At 41.9% G+C, this 24,976-nt stretch overlaps 1 protein-coding gene across 1 annotated transcript in view; it reads right to left on the bottom strand.

Moving 5' to 3' along the window:
• SSU72 (SSU72 homolog, RNA polymerase II CTD phosphatase) overlaps positions 1-24,976 on the bottom strand; it is a 62,126-nt gene that overhangs the window by 8,337 nt on the left and 28,813 nt on the right. The gene's annotated exons all lie outside the window — the stretch shown is intronic.

Here is a 24,976-nt window from a genome sequence, read left to right as displayed (position 1 = left end):
AGTACATGAGTATAGATGACTCTAGAAGAATCTCTGAAAAGTGCTGGGTTCTTTATGAAATGTCCATCTTGTAGCTATATTTGTAGCTATAATCCTTGAAACAAATGCATGCAGCTGTTTTATATAAACCAGATGTCTTCTGTTCACATAAAACAATACTTCCTCTAATAAGGCTCTCCACCTTACAAACCAGTTACGTGCTGCTCCTAATGCCGATTGCAAAAAAAAATGTGTGGGTGCTACTCACATCTAGGTTTACATGACTGAATTTGCACAGAAGGATTTTTTTTAAAGAGCATATTGCCTTAAAAATGTTACCAGGCACATGGTGGCCTAGCAGAAAATACTGATTTATGCATATCAGAACTTTATAGTCACCGTGTGAAAGGATTAATTGGCTCTGCTGTTTGGTATCTATTTTTGTGGTATTATTGCAACCTTGGAATCTGGATTTATACACTATATGCCATCCCCATATAGACACTGGGCAGGCTGCTGTCAATGCCATCATTATTTTCCCAGACTTCTGCAATACACAGCTTTAGTGACGTAAGCCAGGGTGCGGTACCATCTGAACCTGTGGCCATGATGTTAAATTTCAGCACGCTTTAGTCTCTCGGTTTGCCATCGTTATCATCATTCTTCTTAACAGTATTATTAATCTATTCTGACATTCTATAAAGCCTTTTTGTAATCTGAATCCTTGCAAAGGTCATTTGTCTATTTCCAGACATTCTTTTTGTAAAAAATCAGTGTTTAACATTAACATACCTGAAGTATTTAGGCAAAACACTCTCTGAAGTTAAAGCTTCAGGAGTGGGCCAAGAACACCAAAAATATCTAGATGGAAGAAACCTGGAAATCAATGCCCATCTCTTGTCTCCCTTCCAAAGCAGCAGCAATGCCTGCATTCTCCAATTACTTGTTTCTAAGTTACAAAAATAAAAAACCAAGGTATTCTATCAGTGCCACACAAGGGAATTGCATTTAAAGCATAAAAGCACAGACAGCAGAAGTCGTGTCACCTGTCACCTGCGTATTACGTGTTCTGCCTAAAAAAAAAAAAAAAAAAAAAATCATATGTTTCCTGAATCCCTTTTATATTCTGTAAAGGACACAGACCTCATTTCTAGGTTCTGGAAACAGAATTCAAAATTCTCTGTATCATTCATTCCAGTTACCTTCCAGAGCAGTGTTTCTCAACCCAAAAGGGGGTTGCAAGAAGATATGAAAGGGTCGTGAACAAACTTTAAACATGGATTCTCCTTTAAAGGATAAAAAGGTAGGAAACTGTGACTTTTCCTTTGACAGCTTGCAAGGGACTGCTTGGGGCCCCCCATACCCACCCCCTGCCCCACACGCTGGGGGCCTGGGGCAGCAGGTCAGGAATGAGGGGCACTGGGTCAGGACTGACCATTGATGTTTCCCAATGGGTCCTGGTACAAAAAAGGTTGAGAAAGGGCTGCTTCAGAACCCCATAATTCTCCTCCAGTAACTAGATCTGAAACCATCCCAACTGCATCCATGGAGGTCTTGGACATCATCCAAGCTATTTCACCTTTAGCTATAACTACCAGAATTCTGACTTCTCTCTGATGTTTAATAAAATAGAAATGTTTGAACTGGATAAAAAATAACCCCAATTCCTTTGCCAGCTTGGATTTCTGATGAAGACTGGAGAATGTTGTTTCTATTATTTGGTCTCAGCACATGGTTTTCCACAGTGCAATGCATACACCACTTGTTTAACAAGTCACTATTTTTCTAAATTCCTTTGCTCTTCAGAAGAGAGTGGTCCGGTCAATTTTGTATCAGCCGACAAACATCTTGCTGTATGTGTTTCCTCCTTCTAACTCAACAGTAAAAACTGCTCTCAAGCTTTATACTGTCTCATGCTTCTGGGCGTAAGTGTCATTGGTGTACAGCGATAACTGTTCTTCAAGACTGACCGGGTCCACAACTTCACCCCCAGTGACACTCCTGAACACCTCCATTGGATTTGTTGGACGTGTTCCTCCTCAGAGTGGTCATGTCAACCATCCTACAATTTAACTAGACTTCAGATCTCTGAACCTGCCTAAAACATGTATTCTGCTACTTGTCACCAGTCATCAGTGCCTAACTGTCCCAAAGGAACTATCAACATCTGGCTTGGATACTCTCTTAAGGAATCTGGGATGACCCCCATTTGGTCCTGGATTCCTCTGTCTATATACTCAAATTCTTGATCATATGCAATATTCACTGGTATTTTTCCTTCCAAAGATAAAATGTAACTCTGGCATCTGTCCCCTAAGCTCTCCTGAGCTAACAATGAGGCAGAGAATTAAAATTTGCTAAAAAGCCCACACACTCCAGTTTTACTTCTGCCAGCTTCCAACTACTCTCTCCAAGGGACCCATCTGCCTGCATAAGGAGGTCCGAACCAAGAATTTTTAGTTGTATGCCACCTTCTGTGATAGCCTTAATGACACACAAGCCTGCAAAAAAAAAGCCAAGCAACATACACAAGTGGAGGTGGCAAGGGTGGGCATTTCCATTACGTAATCATGGCCTAGTATGCTCTCCCTCGTCAAGTGACCTTACTGAAATGCATCGTCTTCAAGTGACTCCACTATCTTGGCCCAGATGTCTTCAGAGTCATTGACATCAGACCTCATTTCTTCAAGCAGTGGTGACCATCTCCCACTGCCTTTCACCACACGCATTCCCAATACATGCATTGCTTTGACTCTAACTGGTCTCCAGAAAGTTTTCACCTGACTTATGACCAGTATCGCTGTCATCTAAGCAATAATCTCACTGCTGCGATGCTCAGGAAGTCAACACCTGAGACACAGAAACCCATCTGCGGTGTTTTCACTAATGGCAAACCACCACTTGCTGGTTCTGGATGTTCACCCATTTACATCCCTGATCCAACAGCCTTATAAAAGTAGGATTGAGTCTATCCTTACACCAAAGTAGCTGCTCTAAAGTCAGTGGGATCCCAACAGGGTTAGGGCCCAGTGCATTGGGGGGGGGGGGGAATTTGCTGCCCATGTGAGCACTTTGCTTTTCCTATACCCATAACATTAGAACCTCAACTCCTAATCAATCAGCTACAGCCATTCTCAAAATGTTCTGTTTTACAAAGGACATTGTGTTAATTTTTTGATACAGAGAAACTTCTCTAAGTCTCTGCAAATTTAAAAGAGCATTTACCAAAAAAGACCCCCAAAACACAAACCCCACTGAACAAACCCTCAATCTTCCCTCCTTCCTTCCCACCCAAAGCCAAAGAGAACATGTTGAGCAGAATTAAACTCCAGAAAAAGAAAAGGTTTTCTTCTCACAAAAGTCTATACGTTTCCTGTCTACTCCCTAACCCACTCTACACAAACAAGCCCACCAACAACTCATCCATCTAATTTGAACCCAGGTGCCCATCCAAACACAACCCAGGTATAGACGGTATTGGGCTATTTGCATTAGTTGACAGAAGTGCCCATGCAAGTCCCTACAAAGTGAGAATTTCCAGGCTGTCATAATAATTAGCATCCTTAATATTTGTATTAAACTCATTTTAGTGGCCCATGCTGAAGGATGTTACAATGTCCTATCCCCGTTTACAGTGGTGTCTCTGGTTAAGTCTGTTTCCAAAATATCAGAATGCCTTGGTGTTTTAAATGTTATTCCCCAAGCTTTCCAACAGGGTGATTTAAGAAAACCAGACAGAGTTATCACTCCCCACCCAGAAGAGGATCTATAGGATTAAAAGTTTGAGTTGGGTTTGTTCAGCAAGAAACACTGCTGCCGGGTCCTCTCGTTTTCTTGCTGCCGCATCGTTCTTTCTTCTGAAGCAATTGGCCAAAGAGCCCAATTTTTTTTTCCTCACTTGAACGAGTACAAAACTGAATGAACCCCATTGCTTTTAGAGGAGTCACAGTGGGGTAAAGCCAGTGCAAGAAGAATGGGGCTGGAGCTTTGTAAGTTGGAAATATCTGCAAGGACCCTTTGCCTTCTAAAAACATTTCTCTAAATATTTGCTTCCTGATTTATAGATCTTTTAAGAGATTACATACTTTTCCAGAAATAGAACAATTATGTGCTCTGCTTGAACTATAAAGGATGTTTTAAGACAGATATGAACCAGGATGCTGTTCGTTGAGTTGTATTCCTAAGAAATGTTGAACCTGTGCACAAAAAGTGTTACGCTACATCAGACCAGTGTATTCTCTCCCATACAGGTCAAAGATTTACTGAAGACAACAGAGCTCAGTGGCCAAGTATAACTTTGGCCTGCCTCTGGTTTGGTTTTGCTAAAAGTTTGAGGAGTAAAGAAAGATGCTGCTGCCCTATTCAGGAGTACATCCTCGAAGTCTTAGATGTAAACCAATTCAGCTATTTGAGTTAAGGTCGTAAGAGCAGCCATTAGTATTTGGTATTGTGTCCACGTAAGTCTCCATTACTAGGTTTCCTTGTGTACAGTACACAATTCTCAGCTGAAGGCATTTTTTCCATAACGCTAATGACAACTAGGTATCTAACTTCCCTTTATACCTTTGATAACTCTCAACCCATTCTATGAAAAAGAGGTAGCAAAGTCCTTAGATTCTGAAGAATCACTTCAGCAATTTTCTTAACACCTACTCATTTGGGGGCTGACTTTATTCTCACTTTTGAGTCTGCCATTTTATGGGCATGAAGAATTATGCAGCACTACTGATGCCATATAAATAACTTCCGGTGCACCCACAAATATTTACAGCTACAAAACCTACATCTACAATGACTTTTCCCTGGGAAAAGGGAGCCCATCCTATAGAAAGCAGGCCTTCCTAAACACTACAGTAAGGAGTGATGAGTCTTAACTAACCAAAGTTTTTCCCCTTAGAGGACAGAATAACCAAACACTAACAGATCTGCTTTGCTCTCTTTATTCTATACAAATTATAAACATCCCACATTTGAGACTTACAAAATGAGGCATTAATGCGATGTGTTGCTATTTGCCAAACCAGCAAGAACTGCTCAGCTGTTTTCACATACATTTCCATCACTTAGACAAGATATACGAAGAGGGTTGTACCTTAAATGAGGGTTGGCAACTGGCCAATCGACCAGTCAAATATTGACAATTGACTAGTCAACTGACTGAATCTTTTTTGACTGGTCAAAGATTGGTTAAATATTATAGGGATGCTTTCTGTGATTATAACAACTAGGGGTAAAAATAGCATTTTAAAAATTAGCTGTTTAAACTCTTCTTCATTATATCAGTTAACTATTCAACTGATAAAGACAACCTACTATCAAGGGCTGGGGGGGCAGGGTCTGTGTGGGGGGTGCACTGGGGAGGCTTGGCGCTCTCCGCTGCGAGGCAATTCCCCACACTGGTGAGGCTGGCAGCTGGTACCCAGGGCCCAGCATCTCACAGCCCCAGGCTGCCCAGAGCCAGGTGCTCTGCGGGCAGGCTGTGCAGCATGGAGGAAGTACCTCCCTGCCTGTATTTGGCCATTTTTGACTCCGATTTGATCAGTCAACTGACCAAACTTTTTATGACCAGTCAAACAGCCAACCCTTCCTTAAATATAGACAGGAAAGATAGCAATACGTAATTTGTCATCTTTTACTTACCGCCTTTTCTTGGCCAAACACTTCACGAACCTAGATTATGTGCAGTTTCTGTTAAATCATTGATTGCACGAAAGAGGCAGGCAAGAAAATTAATGCCCCATTAAGATTTGTATTTCTGCTATTCCTCTTGAAAAATTTCTCATTAAGTTTTTAAAGAAGTTTGCTTTATCCAAGCTTGAGTAATCTCTCTTTCTTACAGCCTGTATTTCAAACCAGTTAGAGGCAGGGAAACTGATTTTGATTAGGTTAAGAAATTCCCAGATATTTGGAGATTGCCACATTCAACACCCTCAAACCTATTTTGAAGTTAAAAAAAAAATACACACGCACACACCCCGACACCTCCCACCCCCAAAAGATTTCCCTGCTGGTGTTTTTCACTGTCAGGTATCTCTGTGCCCATGGCTGGAAATGGAAATTACAGCTAACCATATGGGAGCTTGCCCTTATAACGGAGCTTGCCCTTATAATATTTCAAACCCTGGTTTTGTAAATCCAAAAATTTTTTTGCAGAGATGAGCCAGCTTGCAAAGATTTTGGTGCTCACAGGGACCTAATGTCTGATAATAGCAGTAATGGCACAATCTTGGGGTTTCTTCCATATTCGAATGTTATGGCCATTGAATGAAACAGAGGCAACTTTCACGATGGCTTCAGGAACATTATTGGTAGAAAACCATTCAAGAAACTTGATGAATGTATATTATGCATTTATTTCTATAAAGATCTATTGATATACACTCATCTCTCTTTATATATAATCTATTGAGATAAGTAGATTTCGTGTCACCCCCATAGTATGGCAGCAATCACCAGGGTAATGTAAATATTGTAAGCCTTTTGGAAGTCGACATCAGAATTTAGAGGGGAAAACAATTCCTTCTAAAGATTATCCTATTTAAGAACTGTAAGACAGCATGGTTATTAAAAAACCCTCTCTGTTCTTCTACACATTCTCATTTCCCCCCAATTAACATTTTCCAGATCCCTAAAGAAAGCTGAATATCTGCCACCGTTAAAAAAAAAAAAAAAAGTTATACTAAACGTGCCAGCATTTTTAAATTGAGTGACTTATGTAAGATGAAATACAGATGCAGGGTTTTTTGGTTTTGTTTTGTGGTTTTTTTAAACATCTATGACTCAAATGTTAGAGCCTTGCTCTCTGTTTATATTTATACCACCATAAAGTTATTCACCTTCTTTGCCACTTCTGAGAACTGCACTTATTCCAAATTCTATTTTGGAAACTAAATTTTAAAGGACGCAACTAGAGCACAGCTTCCCAGGTTTTAAGAGACGATGAAGTAACCTGTTCTGTGTGTGAACAACAGGATCTGGTATACCAAATACTTTAAGCTTTTCTGCTCAAGGTGAAATACTGCTCTCTGTACAGCTCCTTTTCCATAACTGTCACTGTTGAACTGTACAGTGAACTATATAGTGATACTAAGGAAATGCACGCCGACCTCAGAAAGGACAGGTCAGCATGAGTCCCACCAATACTCCAAGTGGTGCTACATCAGTCTGCCCTAAAAAGGGAAGATCCATCAGAGGCTTTACCCACTGGCAACATGTTGATGTTTTTTCTTTCCTTGCCCCATGTTGGATACATCTTCACATCTACAGATCAGGCCAAAACCAACTGCGAACCCGCTGCTGTAACTTCCAGGTACCAGGATTTTGAATGGAGTTTGTTCCTCAGACAGAACCACAGGGGGACAGGAAGAAAGGAAGCTCTCAAACAAAGAAAAGGTACCACGGAAAGTAAGCTGCCACCTGTGTATAAGGCTTTATTTCCATACAGATTCATCACAGCAGTGAGGGGACGCTCAAGTTTTACTTTAAAATAACATGTAAATGAAGCTGTGAGATAAGGAGGTGCCTTGGCCAGCAAAATCTGCAACACAGAAACAGGCCAATCTGAATGTCATGGTTTTGGGATGGGTCTCATGTTTGAGGGTGGCAAACTAAGCACTCTGCATAGTGAGAAATAAGACCAAAGCTTGCTAAATCAGGAGAATTAAGATAACTATAGAAGTATAAAAGAGGTAAAGGATAGATGCATCCAGTACATTCCAAGTGCAAGATTACAGGCCAAGTTTCTGATTTCCCACCAGTGAGAATCAGAAGCAACTCCATTAACTTCAATGGGAACAACTCCAGTTTGAGTCCATGGTGACCAATATCAAAATTTGGTTGGTATCACAAAAAGAAAAAATAATAAGTGTGCGCACATATTAGCAATTTGCCATGCAGTGCAGCAAGCTAGTACACCACCCTTTGACTCTGGAAGAGACCCTAGCACTCTTTCTTGCCCAGGGCAGGGGGTCGGACTCCATGATCTATTGAGGTCCCTTCCAACCCTAACGACTAGGAAACTGTGAAACTTCTGAACCACCTCCCAAAACTACCCTGAGGTATGACACAAAAAGCATGTGATTAGGAAAGCCATGGAAGAGGAATCGCAGAGTTACTGTGCATCAGAATTTAAGCACATGAGCAGATCTCTTCATTAAAGTAGGCTAGCACATGCTCTGATTAGCCCTGTCAATCACATTCACAAATACTAAAACTTTACCTTCTATTTATTAAATCCGAGATGAAGGTGACCCTAATTAGCCAAGCCAGCCAGCTATGCACAATCTTATCTTGCAATAAAAAGGGATAAAGTTATTCCACTGATATCTACCTAGTGTAAAAATTTCACAGAAACTGGACAATTCAGTGAGTCATTAATGAAATAAGAGTTCTATACCATGAAGTTGCCAAAAAGTTGTTATCACCTGAATGCCAATGGGAAATGAATGAGAGCTTCCAGTTAAGTTCCTATAAGAGGTCACCACAGCACAAAATACATTAACACTCACCCAGGGGATCCACTGTGAACAATTTCCAAGAGCAGAACTGAACGTGTTAAGAAAATGAACTCACCCCCTGCCCCTAGATGTGGATTTTTCAGGGGAAAAAAAAAATGAAGCTTGTTCATGAAGCAGTAAGTGAGAGGAAGCCAGTGGCTATGCCATGCCTTGTTTTGTGAGTAAAAATTTCCTTTTAATGATAGACAAGGTTCTTTGGGTAAATCTGGTATTTTTTATTTATTTTATGATTTCACTCCAGTGACCACCCATGGACACTAAAAGGGGGAAGATGCTAGCTACAAGAGATCCTCCCAATGGTATACAGTGTCCTGTTCCGCCTCAAATCTAGACCAGGCAAGAGGTGAGCATTTTTAGACAATGCTTGCAAGTCAAGTCAGATTTCAAACTAAAAATGAATTAAGTCAGAAATACCTGTCCTAAAGCCAATTTTTTTCCCCAATTTTTTTTTCCTGTTATGCACTTCCTACTATGCCCTATAATGAAGTAGATGGAACGAGACCACAGCAACTCAAAAGAAAAGAATATTTTCCATGTAACAGTTGAGAGAAGGACAATACAGTTGTACATTTTGTCACCGTACTCTCCCCCCACCGCTCAGAAAAACAAACCAAAACAAAAAACCTTGTGTGATAATGTGGTACAAGAACCCTCCTAGGAAGAAAACGGCAAAATAGTGGCTGACGCCTCAAGATGAAGAAACTTCCCCTTCTTAAAATGTGACCATCCCCCAAAATGGTATTCTTGACTATCAGATGCAATGCCTTCAGTTCAGATGCTACCTGCCTACTGACCCACGTCTGGACACAGTCTCAAAGTATCCTTTAGTTAATACAACATTTCATGTGTGCCACATTACACAGTGTAGCCTTAACAGTGAGATACAGCCAAAATTTTCCTTTCCCTTAAACACTCTATAACACTTCCTTAAAATTGTATGGATTCTAGGGATTAAATGACCAAGTGACGAATGACTTTGGGACCTAACTTTAGACACCTTAAAGGGGCCTCAAAATAAAAATATTTAAAAGAAGAAAAAAACAAGCATCAGACCCCTTTAATATACTCAAGATGGACATCCTGGATCAAATAGGAGTTTTTGAAAAGTAGTTTTGTGGCTTTGCTTTCCAAGGCAGCAGCCCTTGGAAAATGTCATCGTTCACATGAGATTAACTTAGTTACGCCATTGCATAAACTTGAGAACTCTCTAGGTAAGGAACAGGGTTTTTTTTGCTAACACCACTGAATCCTAGACCCTGGGCTGTGCCTGGGATTTTGAGTTATAAATAAGATTTTTTTTTCCCTGAGCAACTAAGGAGCAACTGAGGGAATAAAATGGAAGAGACTAGAAATAAAACTGCCTTGGCACAGCCAAACATAGTGGTCTACTCCTTCCCCCAGCTGTATTTGCCGGATGAATTTAGTTCACTGTTAATTCAAGCATTTTGTTTGTGAAATGATTTCTTTGTCCAGCAGGATTCAGAATAAGATATTAAAACAGCACAGAGATTTCTACAGCATGACAGCTACAGTTAATTAGAAATGACTGAGACAGCAATGAAAAAGATCTTCCTCATAGGCCACTGTACTTTACAACGAAGTATTGTAAGTGCTTGTATTTGATGCCTTTCAAATTTCAACCACCACCACGTCTTGTGTTTATTGTACAGCACAAAGAGGTAGCTGATGCAAATACATTTTGTAGGTACTTCACTGTCAGCTCTTTTCAGCATAGGAAGCCTTTGTTTCTCGTGGGAGAGAAGGCCCTACCTTCAATTCTTGTCCCCGGTTAAGTTTTAGTGCTGTGGGTACTATTTTGTTGCCCAGAAAGGGCTGCAAGTTGATGGTGGTACTCACATCCTGTGAATGGCTCGCAACTCCCAGAGAGCCCTGCATGTAAAACACTAAGTGAACAACACAGCAACAGATTAATGGAAACGTGCCAGTGTATTTCCTCTGCATAGCATGAGGTTAAAATGTGCTTCTGCCCACCCAAGTCTTTGAGATGTTCCATATTCTACAAGATGAGCCTTTTAAGGTGATGTCAACAACTAATTTTAAGTCTATGCATAAGAAATGGACTACATAGCCACTTAATAGGGATTATTTATTTAGAATCTGTTGATAAATTGCAATTCAGTTTAAAAGTTGCAGTTGCCCAAGAAATGTACATGCACTCTAGGGGAAAACTCCACATTTTCACAGCTATGCTTGACACCTGGGACTTAGAATGCTTCAGGCAAAAAATATGACATGCAAATGCCTCATGGCGTGGCAGCAATCACCCTACTGGTATGGTTATTATAATCTTGCCTGGTGAAAAGTGGAAGTATCCTATTCTGCTGTTCAGACAATGAGGTTATAGCCGCCTGGAATGGCATTTGCAGGTTTCCATTTCCCATAGGCCAGTGTTTTTAACCTGCGATTCATGGACCCTTGGGGGTCTATGCACTATGTCTAAGGGGGCCAAGAAAGATTACTATGATTAAAAGGATGTGAATACCCACACTTGCAATTCAAATGGGTCCACACCTCCATTTGAAAATTTTTAGGGGCCCACGAATTAAAAAAGGCTGAAAACCACTACTATAGCATCATCTTAATTTACTAATTGGCTACAATTTAGAATGCAGCTAGCATGTATATCCTATTGGCAGGAATGAAAAGTCAACATTTCCTCAAGGAAAAAACCTGCTCTAGTTTTCCTGTATGTTAGGAGCTCATTTCTTTCGCCAGGTAATAAAACTAAAGGGCAACATTAAAAATGCCATATCATAGCCAGCTGCAATTTATCATCACAAGAACCTGGCTATTTCCATCTTTGGAACTTCATTTCCTTTTAATTTGCAATGGAAACTGTAAGTTTTAATAGCATGCGCTTTATGCAACTGATACTGTAATGTATCATTTTTTTTCTTTTTTCTTTTTAAATTCCATTGCCTAAGCAGAGTGCTTAAGCAATCAGTTTCCTTTTTGGCTCGCATTCTAGCACTAAAACGTGTGGACTGCAAACAGCGCGGAGGAGAGTGTTTCAAACTAAACAAAAGTTATGCGCTAGAAGAATTTATTATAGAAACACTTTAACTGATCTAAGATTGTGTAAGGCATTTCTTTGACAGATTCTAAATTTTAGGCCTTGAACTAAATGCACAATGAGTACTGAATACTGACTGTTCAAAATCATAAGCTGCTCTTAAATGGGCCTAACAGTTTCACTTGAAAATGGCTTCAGTCTTTTTATGCCCCAATTTCACACAATACTTAATTATGTTTCACTTCTGGTGCTGTTGGTTACAACAGCTTACCAAACTATAGAGGATAGTTTTTAACCTTGTACTGAAGTGCAGCCCCCTCTTGGGTAGGCGGCAACAAACGGTTCAGCAGTATCCAGCAACACTGCACAAGCATCAAGGGACATTTAGGTAGGCAAAATGCCACTGCTGAAACCAGAATGCGTCATGAGCACAGCAATGAATATAAGATTTAGTGAATATAAAAGGCCCTAAAGAGCCAGGAGCTCAGAAAGCATCATGGTAGATCTGGAATATGGCACAGATCCTGACCTCATCACAGGGAATTGATCCACTTAGGATGCAGAATCACCACGGCCAGCAGGGCATGGGATTTCCTTGTCCCGCTATGCATTAGTCAGGCTCAGCACCCCTTCAGAAGACAAGGCCCAAGAGGGAGGGCTGCAACCCGCAGCTTTTTAAAGATTACATTTGAAGGGGAGAAAACAAAGATCAAGCCCAAGTACAGCACTCTCAGTATGTCTATCTGACCAAGGCCATATTTTAGTCCATTACATTGAATGAGTAAACCAAGTATGAAAAATGAGTATCTATTAATGCAAATCCACTTCTTTCTTGTTTGCACAGTCACTCATCCTTGTCATTCCTATTAGCAGTTCACTTTAGGGAATGGGTGCATTGTTATGGCAGTTACCCTTTTTGTTTAAACATTTAAAGCCACGGGAATTTTTTTTAGCGTTTAGTCATTTAGTGCTCATGAAACGGGTTTTATCGGCCCTAGAGCATGACATATTACCTGTCCACAGGACAGCCAACACCAGGAACAGGAGCAAGGCTGCTACTGTCCTATGTACCTCAGTCTTCCCTGGGGACCAGCCCATGACTTAATTTAGTCCTCTGACCTAGTTCAGCCCTCTAGCTGTTCTTGCCATATCTTAAGTTGCCAAGAAGGGAGCACTTATGATGGCTGTTTGATTGGGCAGAAATGTCTTGGTCACCCACCTTGTTTCACATAGTTCCTAGACACAATAAGACTCTATGTATCAGTATAGTCTTCAAAAGGATCGCTATCCCCTCTTGCAGGGACCACAGCTAACTTGTCTTCTTCTTGGACTTGCATTTCCGAGAACACCGAAAACACCAAAAGACTCTCTGTACATCTGAAGAAGGGTGTTAGTGCCCAAAAGCTTGCCAAGAATAATTTTTCCAACTATTTAGTTGGTCTAATAAAAGATACTGCATTTACCCAAACCACCTTGTCACCTCTCACAAGGCATTCTTTATATTAGCATGACCTCCGGTCCATGAGAAGGACAGAATAAAGAAAGAGTCCCCATCTCAGAGAGCTCACAATTCAAGCAAAGACAAGAGACAACAAATGGAAACAGATATAGAAGGAAGTACAAGGATACAGAGACAGTTTCAGGCTGCATGATAAGATAAGCGACCTTGGCATGCCACGAGCCTAAGGAATTGCAAAGTTCAGAGGACAAATTGGAAGAACAGCTAAGTGAAACCTGGAGAGGTTTCTGGGAGACACCTCCACACTTGGGGAGCAGCATAAAAGAAAGCATAAGTATGAATTTCTTCAAAAGATTTTAATAACTGAGCAAAGATGGGTATCTTGGGCCAGAGGTGGGGGTCAACCTCTCAATGCAGAGAAGTAATAGTTTGGGGACAGGCCACAAAAGGCTTTTAAGTGCAGGCATGCATTCGTGTTTAGCATTAAAAGGAAGCCAGGGGAGGAAAGCAAAGACAGGGGTGATGTTATCAGAACCATGTGCTCAGAAAACAACCCTTGTGGCAGCATCCTGGATGGATATGGCCTGTGCAAGACTGTACTGAAGCTAGAAGAAAAAGGACGTTGCAGTATGTGTGTTGTGGGACAAGAGTTAAGCTGGATAGGAAAAGCAGTACCTTCAAACTGTTATAAAGAAAGAATCCACAAATATAAACGGTCACTAACTTAACTAGCTACTTTGACTCAGGAAAGCAGTGTGGCTGCATCAGTGCAGGACTCAGCATGGGTTATCATGGTCTTCTGTTGTAACTGAAGACCAGATCTGCAAGCCAGCACACACAACACAGCTGAATGTGTCTGAGAACAAGATGACCTCGAGAAAAAATTGTAGGGAAGAAGACTAGAAACAAAGCTTCCTGAACCTCCTCTCCAGAGGTTGGGGATAAGAAAGACCACAATGAGGAGACCTGGGAGGGGACTGAATCTTAAAGATCAAGGGAGGATAAGATATCCATAAAAGCAGGGTGAGCTGTGTCAAAAGGTACCTGATGGGCCACGGGAAGCCAAAATTGAGTTCTAGTTTTGAGGTTTTGTCTAGGAAAAAGTTGCTAGAGACTTTGACAGGACCAGTTTCAGTTGAGAGTTAAGGGTGGAAGCCAGACTGGATGTGATCTAGGACTGGAGCTCTGGACAGTGAGAATAAACATGTGCAACGAACCTAAAGAAGAAAGAGAAATTAAGGGGGGGGCTGGGAAGAAGAAAAGTGAGCATTTGAAGTGGATGCAACTAAAAAAATTGTATTGAGAGAAGAATCCAAAGGAGTCAGATCAAGGGGAACAGTAAGGAATGGGGGCAGTTTTTCTGTCAGGACCTGTAGCTTTAATCCACAGAGTATCAAACCCTGCAGAAGTTTCCCCATTTTCTACTACACCTCCTGGTAATGACAAAGATTAACGCACGTTGGATGGAGCTTTTGCTGCCTTTCCCATTATGCAGCAGCAGGTGCACACAATTTTGATTGCTCCTGCTTGAGAAAACCACTTAATTGTGTGTGCGCGCAATTTTAACTTAAATTGATTTTCTTTTTTTCAAATCCGGGCCTGGAAAGTGGCATAGATTTGAGAGCATTACCATGGAAAAAAAAAAACAAAAGCCAGTCCTTAAATCTGCCCATTCGGTCTGCGATGCCTGAGGAGGTGCATTTAGCAGTAACGGGATGAAACTAAGCAAGGTAAAAAATCGAGCATCAGGAAACACAGCTAACTCTGGCACCTACGAGACTGAAACAGTCTCCAAGGGAAGTGGCGGAATCTCCAACTGGTAGTCATTCAATAAAGGGACCTGCACCCTGTTCAACGGAATTTGGTATGAACTAGATATGCTAGCAAACACGGGGATTTTCTGTAGGACAGAACTGACTTGTTTCCTTACCTTGCAGACTGGCCTTTGAACAACTTAGCCCAGGAGTACATTTAAAAAAAAGAGAGAGAGAGAACAATTGACCCTAGCTCCTTACTGGTAGTTGAAGCTTTGCAGGGGAAAGGCAAGCTTGAAGTGAGCAGAAATAATCAGTTTGGTTCTCACTGCCTGATACCCTCCCAGTACTCCAAGAGCCAATTCTTTTCTATGTGTTACCTGCATAGTTGAAACTATTTGTGGGTACCCAATAAGCCCTTATTGTTATTATTTTGCTCCTGTCAATCAGAGCAGGAATTACATCCAAGCACGTCACATTATGGTGGGCAGGGAAAAATGAGTCATTTTGAAAGCTAAACCATACACAAAGAAATTCCACCCCCAACCCACAGCTGCAAACCTGGCAGCATTTGGCTGGGCCCAAAGGTTTTCACTTGCTGCTCACCTGTACTCCTGATGGAAGAGCATTCACAGCTGCGTGCCTCCTATCTGGAATATGAGCCCTTAACAAGGAAACCACAAAAGGCCGAGGAGTTAGGCGAGTGAAATGCTGAAGCACACCTCATTTGATAGCAGAGAGAAGAGGATGAAGGGGATGAGACAAGGCAGCAGTTATCATCAGGGTTCAGATAAGCCACTAGATTTGGGTCCACAGAACAAACTGTTGGGCATCTGTCCCTTGATGGGAAGAGATGGGCTTGGGGGAACACAAGGGGAGTGCATGAGGATGGATAATTTTGGGGGGTGGGGAGGGTAAGCAGGCTGGACATGGGGGCTGAAGGAAGGCATGCCTGAGTACAATCGCTGGCAAAGCTAGAGCTCGGAGTTGGAGGGCAGCAGTAAAACTAGAGGGAAAGACCACAGTAGGAGTTCAGGGTGGGGTGTCTCCAGTGTTGGCCTCCCCTCACCCCAAACTTGAATCACTGCTAGTGACTGCATTTTTTCCTCAGATCATTTAATACTACAGAAGAGCACAGTTTCCTGCATTTCAACAGTCCCTCAAGCAGCCTTCAGCTCTTCACCTTGGAACGCCCTTCCAGGTGATCTGAAACCATGCACACAGAGGAACCTGGCACCAGCTGGGGGTCAAGAAGGGAAGGGGTTAAAACAAGCAACAAGGGCTAACGTCCTTCCTATCCCCTGCCTGCTGTTTCACACACTGTCCCCAGGGTGAATGTAGCACCTTAAAGAGTTGGTACAGATCTGACCTGCTACTTGTTAGGCACAGGTGCTGCACTGGGCAGCAGCTAATCCTTTCTTCAGAAAAAGGAGTCATAGAAACTACTCACCCCCCTCATCCAGCTGCTGTGAATTTGTGAAGACACAAATTCATCCATTATGTCCAACTAAATGAGTGCAAAGGATGTATGGACACATGAGGGGAATTTCATAGACTCCATCCAAGGACCAGGGGCTTATACAGACATGCCCAAGCCCATTTGTTGTTATTTCTGTAATGTCATTTCTCAAACAGTGCAAAGAGGGATTTGGGTTTTGTGAAGCTCACTATACACCCCTACCTACCATGTCTTGCTGAGAGCAGTTTTGGAACACGCTTCTCAGACCAAACCTCCATTCAAGCTGGTTCTTAAGGCTAATGTCGTTTGGCTCCTGCTAAGAAGGTTAGACAGATGTTGGGGCTGTTGAACATGGGTAGCAACAATGAAAGACAGTCCAACTTCTCTCTCTACCCTGCGACCCACAACCAAAACACCCCGCAAACTCTCTCTCTAAAAATATAAGCCCCACTTTACCAAAGGCCTTTTACTCTCCAAAGGGTAACCAAGCTATTTTCACGTTTGCTTTGCTATGATCTATATCTAATTTTGAATCAGTGTAAGATTATTTTTTCCACATTCTGAAGGACCACATTGCCTTCAGGAACAGAACTGGCCAGGTGCTCAGTTTCTTTTTTCTGAATTTGGTACCTCTTCACCGGTTTGTGTCAAGGCAACCCAAACCAAGCACCCTATAGAAAAGGCAAGGATTTGTACTGTTGGAAGGATGCACTTTGACCAGCACACAGAAGAGTCTCATTTAAACACTTCCTATTCCTAAATCATAGGATTAAAGACATTTCTCCCCCACAACTTGTTTCTTAATTTGCCATGGCTTTGGCTGTTTTGATGAGCTAGCAAGCATCTGCAAAATGCTATTTATATTGCACTCAGACATTCACAGCCTACCCTGCACTCCCAGAAATTCACTGCAGAAAATAATTTCTGGGGGGTGAAAGAGTGCTGCTTTTTAAAATGACATTTCTCAGAGCTGATTTAGCACTTTTATCTGGGACGTGAAACTCTTTGAGACACTTCTTGTACATACGCTAGCTGCAGACATTAATGAAAAGATCAAGCTTCAATGTCAGGGACAATTTCCCATATCAAGAAAGATTTTATAAATCTTGTTGAGTCAATGTCCTTTCTGTTGGGATGGTGTGGCTCACGTATTTGCAACTGGCCTGTATTATGCATCTTTCTCCCAGTCCAATTCAGGCCCTACCTCTTTTTACTGACAGACTGCAGTATGCTGAGCTATTAGGAGTCTGCTGGTTCTAAGCCCTTCTGCTCGAATCAAGGAAGCACAGTACCAGAACATGAATGTCTTAAGCCCAACATAAAGGCACAGGGAAACGTGTGATCTTTGCCCTATACTTTTGCCACGAATGGCCCTTCCAACTTAACAGATCATAGAAAATGAGGGTTGGGAGGGCCCTCAGGAGGGCACATCTAGTCCAACCCCCAGCTCAAAGCAGGACTAGCCCCAACTACATCATCCCAGTCGAGGCTTTGTCTAGCCGGTGTTTGAAAACGTCCAAGGATGGAGCTTCCACCACCTCTCCGGGTAACCTGTTCCAGTGTTTTACTACCCTCCTAGTGAGACAAATCTTCCTAATATCCAACCTCAACTTCCCCTGCTGCAACTTGAGCCCATTGCTCCTTGTTCTGTCATCTGCCACCACTGAGGACAGCCCAGCTCCGTCCTCTTTGGAACAACCCTTCAGATTATTGAAGACTGCTATTAAGTCTCCCCACAGTCTCCTCTTCTCTAAACTAAATAAGCCCAGTCTTTCCTCACAAGTCATGTCCCCCAGCCCCCACACCATTTGATTGCCCTCCACTGGACTCCCTCCAATTTGTCCACACCCTTTTTGTAGTGGGGGGTCAAAACTGGACACAGGACTCCAAATATGACCGCACCAGTGCTGAATACAGGGGAGTAATTACCTCCCTTGACCTACTAGCAACACACCTACCAATGCAATCACAGTTGGGCTGGTGCACTAGGGCCCTTCTACCAGAGCACACAGCATGACAGACACATAAAATGGCTGCCTGAAAAAAGTTGTGATTTCTCCAACTCCAAAATTTTCCTGATCATCGTTCCCTCCCATTGTGGATTACAGGTAGTGCTTTTCAAAAGTGCTTCGGTGACTTAGAAACCCAAGTCCTAGTGACTTTCGCTAAGACTTCAGTTCTGATGTCACTTGGGTGCTTTTTTCTACTCTGAAAGGAGCCTAAAGCCAGGTGTGCCTGTGCACCCTCATCAAACCAGCTATGCAGAAATGTATTTGCAAAATGCTTTGGGAAGTAGGTTACTCATATCTAAGTCATTCTCAGATGCAAGTCTGTTGACAGAGGAATACTGCTGTCTGCCCACTCAGAATTTCAATATCCTGCATCTTTTGGCAGGACTGACAGCTCAGCGCACAAGCATTTGAAATCTGAACCACTGAGCCAAAAGATGGGAATTGAAGCCTTCCCTTGCTCTTCTGTACCTTCAAATGCCAACAGTCTTGATTTTCATGACTGTGACGCTTCATGTCTCTGGTGGCAAGAACAGCAATATTAATTGCTAGAACTATGAAGACTCAGATCATCGGAGAAGATGCAAATCAAATGCTCTCCAAAAGGGACTCTTCCAAAACAACCTTCTATGATTTAAATTGTTTTATACTGGCTGCAAGTTACTAGATGCTGCAGGACAAATAAAAGCTATGATCCCAGAAGGCACAAATAGATAATGCAGAGGTGCTTAGCTCAGGAAGTTGGGTAAGGAAGTCTCTTTGTAGCATGCGGAGGCTAGGTCCGCCAAAAGGGAAATTAATCCCATTCATGTCCAAGTCCCTTCATCTTACCAAGTGGCAGAGGTCACACAAGCATGCCATATATAAAAAATAACCCAAACCTATTGCATACTGATTGCAGGCAACCCTTTGGGAAAGAAGGCTCAGATACCTGCTTAATATCTTGGGCTAAGAGCTCAGAAAGCAGCATCAGGGATGTTGTTTGTACTAAAGAGCAACAATTAATTTAGACATGTTAAAGAGGCAGCACAGACTGCTGTCATGCTCTTTCGGGTAGCCCTCTTGTTGTAAGCAGTGCTTACAAAGGGACTCAATGCAATCGTAATGGATTGTTGGCCATGTCCTCAAAGGAAAAGTCAGGCTTAGAGATTTACTGTGATTAACGCATATTATTGTGAATGATGAATACAGCTTGAAGACACCACAATAGCAGGCCTGAAGACTCAAATTCTCTTAACAGAAATAGTAGAGTGACGAAAAATCACGTAAGCTTTCCTCACGTTGCTCCAAAAGTTTCCCCAGTGTTCATGTAGAGAAGGCACTTTTAGCTGAGGAAGGGTAATAAAGCAGCCCATCTCTCCCCTCCTGTTCTAGAAACTACCAGCAAAGCCAAGTTATATGGATCTTTTTTGCCAGGGACTGAAATCATACTCATGTCAATATAAAAGATAACCAGTCCAGGAAGGATTTGATCTGAAGCCAGAGAGGTAAAAAGTTCTGCACACCAGTAAGGAAAGTCTTTTACAAAGACTCTAGTTTCAATATCATTCAAAAAAAATCAATTATGAAGTTTGGATACAACTGTCCTACACACTTAAGGATTCTGGAGAAGTTACAAAGCAGGAGTCTTCTTTCAAGAGATCTTAACTGCTAGTTTTCAATGTTGTACTTAAGTACACTTGACTTGCAACCGTGAGAAAAAAAAAAAACCAAAACTCTCTGCAACTGGTCACTTGATGGTCTCCGCTGTGATGAAAAGGTAGTTCTGTATGCAGACTATAGTCAGAGGTGCTTTATGTTCCCTTTAAGGCTCTGTTGTGAGCCAAGAAACAGAACTGCAAAAGGAAATTTCCATCTGCTGATGTGGTAGCGTGTCCCATGTTAATAATGATACGTTCAGCATGCCAGCAGATGTGTGGGGGAAGGTGTGCCTTTAATGCCAATTATAAAAGGAGAAAATGTAATGATATTTAGGAATTTGCTTAACATGCATCTACACCCACTAAATGGAATTGAATTTTTTTTTTTTATCCTAAAGCACTTCACACATTTAATTTTCAGAATAAAATCCCAGAAACTCAACACAGCTCCAAGACTTATCTAGCTCCTCCAAACTTAATTCTTGCACCACCTGAGAAGGGCTCTTTCAGAGGTCTGCACCTTGGAAGAGGCCCTAATTCTTCAGGGTACTTGAACATCAATTTTTATCTCTTTCACATGCTTCCCTCTGTCATTTTGAAGGCTCTTAAGAGTCCTGCCTGAACTCTGCCAATGGCAATTTTTTCTTTGGAGGGAAGGCCTCACCTGTTGCCAAAGAGCTCAGATTCTGAGAGAGGAGCAGCATTATAGCTGTCAAACTAATATGTATTAAAAGAAACACAATGTAAGGTTTGGGTATCATGCTTGGATGTACTGCAAAGATAGCCACAGCATGATGTACCAATATTACTTTTTTAAAAGCTGTATTCAGTGCAGCCTCGGATGAGAGAGACTGACTGCAGGACCACACACTTGAACAACTAGCCTTCTGCAGAAAGAACAACCACAGGAGAAGAGACCAAGAAGTGGAGAGGGAAAAGCAAAGCCGTGGAAATTGTGCAGGGAACAAACAGCCTGATGAAGTGGCAATGACTGAAGTCCCAACTCACAAGGGAGATAAGACTTGAAACTTGTCCCATAGGCCTTTCCTACAAGCAAATATTGTACAGCTCAAGTACAGCATTAGGGTTCAAGTGGCAGAAGCCTCTTCATACAGTCACAGTGGTTTATAGGTGCCTTTCACAAGTATAAGGATTATCCTTTGAAAAGGGGAACAGCAGAGCAAGACATCTTTATACCAGCTCAGCTGTGTCAGCACTAGGGGTTGCACTTATGTAACTCATGTTCCTAACCACCCGGTATACAAACTGGGTATAGACCAGCGACAGGCAACCCCTGGCACTGGTACCAGTGCATGGCACACAAAGGCAATTTTGGCTTGGCACACATACCTCAGGGTGGATGGAGGGGAAGGGGCCAGGACTGCGCCGCCAAAACAAGAGATCAGGCCCCTCGTGGCTCCCATGCTGTCCATTCCTGGCATGCCAACATCTTACAAGTCGAGGTTGACGGTATTTTTGGCACTCTGCCCAAAATTGCTGCCAACCCCTGGTATAGACTGTACCTGAACTTCGACAGAACCACAGAGGGTAACAGAAGAAAGACGACTTCTTGGAGGCCTTGCTTTAAAATCTCACATGCAAAATTAAGTGCCATGGCACAGCCATGTTACTGGTTAAACAATGCTGTCCCATCCAGATGTGTACACTAGGAGGTAATTACATAGATGATGATCCTTGTCAGCTAAATTGTTACCTTTCTTGCTGTTTTATAAGAAAAAAAAAAGATAGCGAAAAAGAGGGATAACCAAAATCTTCTGGAGAGACAGAAATACTGAGGCAAAACCCAAAGGAAGCATTTATGAAAGAAGAATGTCATGGCAAGCCAAAATATTTCCAGACACATCCTATCACACAATGACTAAGGAAGGATCATCTTCATTCCTGAATTCTTTTTAAAGAATGCAAAAAGTAGGAACCAAGGCATCCAACAGAAAGCGTAGCAAAAAGCACAAGTAGCGGCTGGGGGAAAACAGCAAAGAAAAGCAGTGGGAGCCATGCCACTGAACTGAGAATCAAGCTCACCAGGCGCTGCAGTCCTGTGCGACGCACTTGGGGGAAGGAGCAAACAAATTAGCACACTCTACCACAGCCAAGCTCCAGAAACCTTCTGTTTACAGCACTGGGTTGTTGTTTTGCCCAACAGAAATTGGTGCAACAATTTAATAAGTGTCTGCTATCACCCATCTGATTCACTGTCTTACAGCTGCTAGCTTCAGCCAAAATAACTCATCTCTAGGTGCTTTCAAAAGTATATTATAGGAACATAAATATTTTATACTGGAATCCTTCAGGGTGCGATTCAAAGTGCAGGAAGTCTACCAAATGAACGGCATTTTGCCTCCCAAGTGGTGGCAGGGAAGAGAAAAGGGGGGCATGTTGGCTACATTTATCAGGCCAAACTGTTCAGATTGCCTTAGTATCTGTCCAGAGCACATGACCCCAAGTTACAGGTCTCATTTTTACTTTGAGTGTCTATTTTTTATGGAATCTTCTTTAAAAAAAATTTTTATATGTTCATCCATCAAAACTGACTGGCTGGAATAGATTACATTTGCTATGACAGAAATTCAGCCAGTCAAGGTACTTAAATTCATTTCACTCAATTTTTAAAGACTTTTAAATATCAATTTTACAAAATAAATGAGCTTCCAACTCTGCATCCTTTAAGCAGAAACCTTTAGAGTATCTGTCAGTACTACTGAGATTCTTCTTGGCAAAAAAAGAGAATTCATTCAGGTAAAGTGTTTGAAAGGAAAAAAAAAAAAAAGATGGGGTTTTAAAGTGCTAAGAAAAACCTAATCCTCGAAAGGAGCTTATGGTTTCTGCTGCCTCCTTGAAATGGAAATACTAATCTAACACAGCGTTTGCATTTTAACATGAATGCAACTATATGAGATGCTGGTCTTTAGAGAAACTAGTTCAAACTGAAAAGCATCTAGTAGTGAAGATTGCCTTTGAAAAAAAACTGGATGTATTTCACATTTTGGAAAAATGACTCTTTCAGTTCCTTCTGATGCTCAGAAATATTGAACTTTAAGGACTGTTCCAACTCATTTTTAATATTAAAATTTCCCTCCCTTCTCAATTCAGTTTCTCCACAGACATCTCTTTAAGTCTCCTAAGAAAGAGTGGCAGGGATGAAGTCCTGGCCCCAATCAGTTCAAGTAGCTTTGTCACCGACATCTAAAGAAACACTTCACCCACCCATTCCTGCACTTTTGGGTGGAAGGTGATAAATGGATGTTAGCACTACAAAACAGCTCGAGACAGGTAGAGCATACTAATGATCAAATGAAACAAAAATGGGGAAAAGATTCACAGAGGCAGAATATGGTTAGCTAAGGTGAGATCTGGCCACCTATGGTTATGCAAGGTAGAAAGTCTACCCCTGTAGAAAGGAATACTTCAAATCTTAAACATTAAATAGTTTGCAAAGGAAAATGCAGCTAAAAACGGCTGTGGGACAGACGATATGCAGAGAGACACAGAAATTAAAATGTCTGTCTAGAACAATGATTCTCAACCAGGGTGCCGCAAGATCCTTCTAAGGGTGATGCAAGTTGCCACACAATATTAGGGCTTCTGGGTGTAGGACACCTACATGATTCACAAGAAAAATCCAGAGATTTAAAATAGGAATCCATGGCATCAAAAGCATTCTGACCTGCTGTGACCTTTCCTAGCCCTGTGTGACAGAAAAATTGCTCTGTTATGTTTCTGTAGTCAAAAAAGGAGTGAAAGCCAAGGGCTGGCATTTTCCAACAGGTGTCTTGAGCCTAACGAGGAGTGCCATAATCCTGCGGCGGTTGAGCCACTGGCCTAGAGCAACCTCTGCCTACCGACCTGCTTAGCTGCTTCTCTTAAGCCATGAGCCATCAGATGTATGAAATGACTTTTCACCCCCAGGTTTCAAAATGTCTAAGCAGGGAGAGGTAACAGCTCAGCGTTACACCTAACCCAGTCAGATTAAAAGGAGGAAGGAACGGCATCAGTATTTAGATAACGAGCAATCCTAAGAGTTCAATTCCATTCAGGAAGCAACAACTCAAGCTGTACAATGCTAACTCCCTCCCCCCCCCACAAAACAAACAGCCCTCCCATCCCCCCACTAAAACCCCATCTTTTTGGGGTAGTTGTTAAACACTGACTAAGAAAAGGTTGCTGCTAACTGAGCCATTAGGACTGCCCTCTGAAGCACCTTGCTTTTTCCTAGGAAGCTTCCCAGCCTAGAACTAACCTGGCTCTAACCTTGCTTTGCTAGTGAAATGTAAGTAATAATCATTATCGTTTCACAGGATGTGTATTATATATGTGTATATGTAGACGCATCATATACATCTCTTATCAGAGGGGTTTTATCTGCTATACCTGTCCACGATGCTTTCTCCAAGACATACTCATCTGAGAACTAGAAAACAAAATTCTACATCTAAAACAAGGTAGAAAATTAAGATGTCATTTGGTCAAAAAAAACTCAAAGCTCCCCAAGACAACGCACATTAAAAAGTTGCAGGCATGTCACTATAGCAATTTTTACACGTTTACTTTAAAAGTTGCAGCCATCTTTCCTTCTAAGAAGAAGTGCAATGTGAAATTATATACAAGACAAAGCATGAGAGTGAGATTTCCCATGAACTAAGCTGTGTTTCTGTGAGAATACGGTTCACGAGTGAGGCTGTCCCAATTATTGTAAATTGCCGGCAATCTTTATGCCAGTAGTGTATAAGAAATGTTGAACAGATCTGCACACAGGCTATTTTTAAGTAATATTAAGGGTGCTCCTGACAAATGAGAAGAAATATAAGAGGCTGCAGTCCTTAAGACATGCTCTCCGGCACCCCCTCCCCCCTTCACAGCTGGATAGTGGGATGTCGTAGCAGGCTTCAGGTACTCGGCTTTCGACTCATTGTGCTACTCCTCATATGTCAGTGACTTGTTATTGTCTGAATTTCTTTTTTAGCTCTGTTCTATATCAGCACTCGGTGGGAGGCTGTGGCTGTGCAAAAATGCAGAGGTTGTCTTTTTAGCAGTTACTTTTGCTCAATAACATTAAAAGGGTTTTAGAAGCATCGGAGTCCAACAGCCCTGCTGCAATAGAGATCATG

Source organism: Crocodylus porosus, unplaced genomic scaffold, assembly GCF_001723895.1.
Source record: "Crocodylus porosus isolate Cpor-Errol unplaced genomic scaffold, CroPor_comp1, whole genome shotgun sequence".
Classification (NCBI taxonomy): Eukaryota; Metazoa; Chordata; order Crocodylia; family Crocodylidae; genus Crocodylus; species Crocodylus porosus.
Note: the sequence above shows the minus strand (reverse complement) of the source record. Positions and strands in the feature narration are given on the sequence as shown.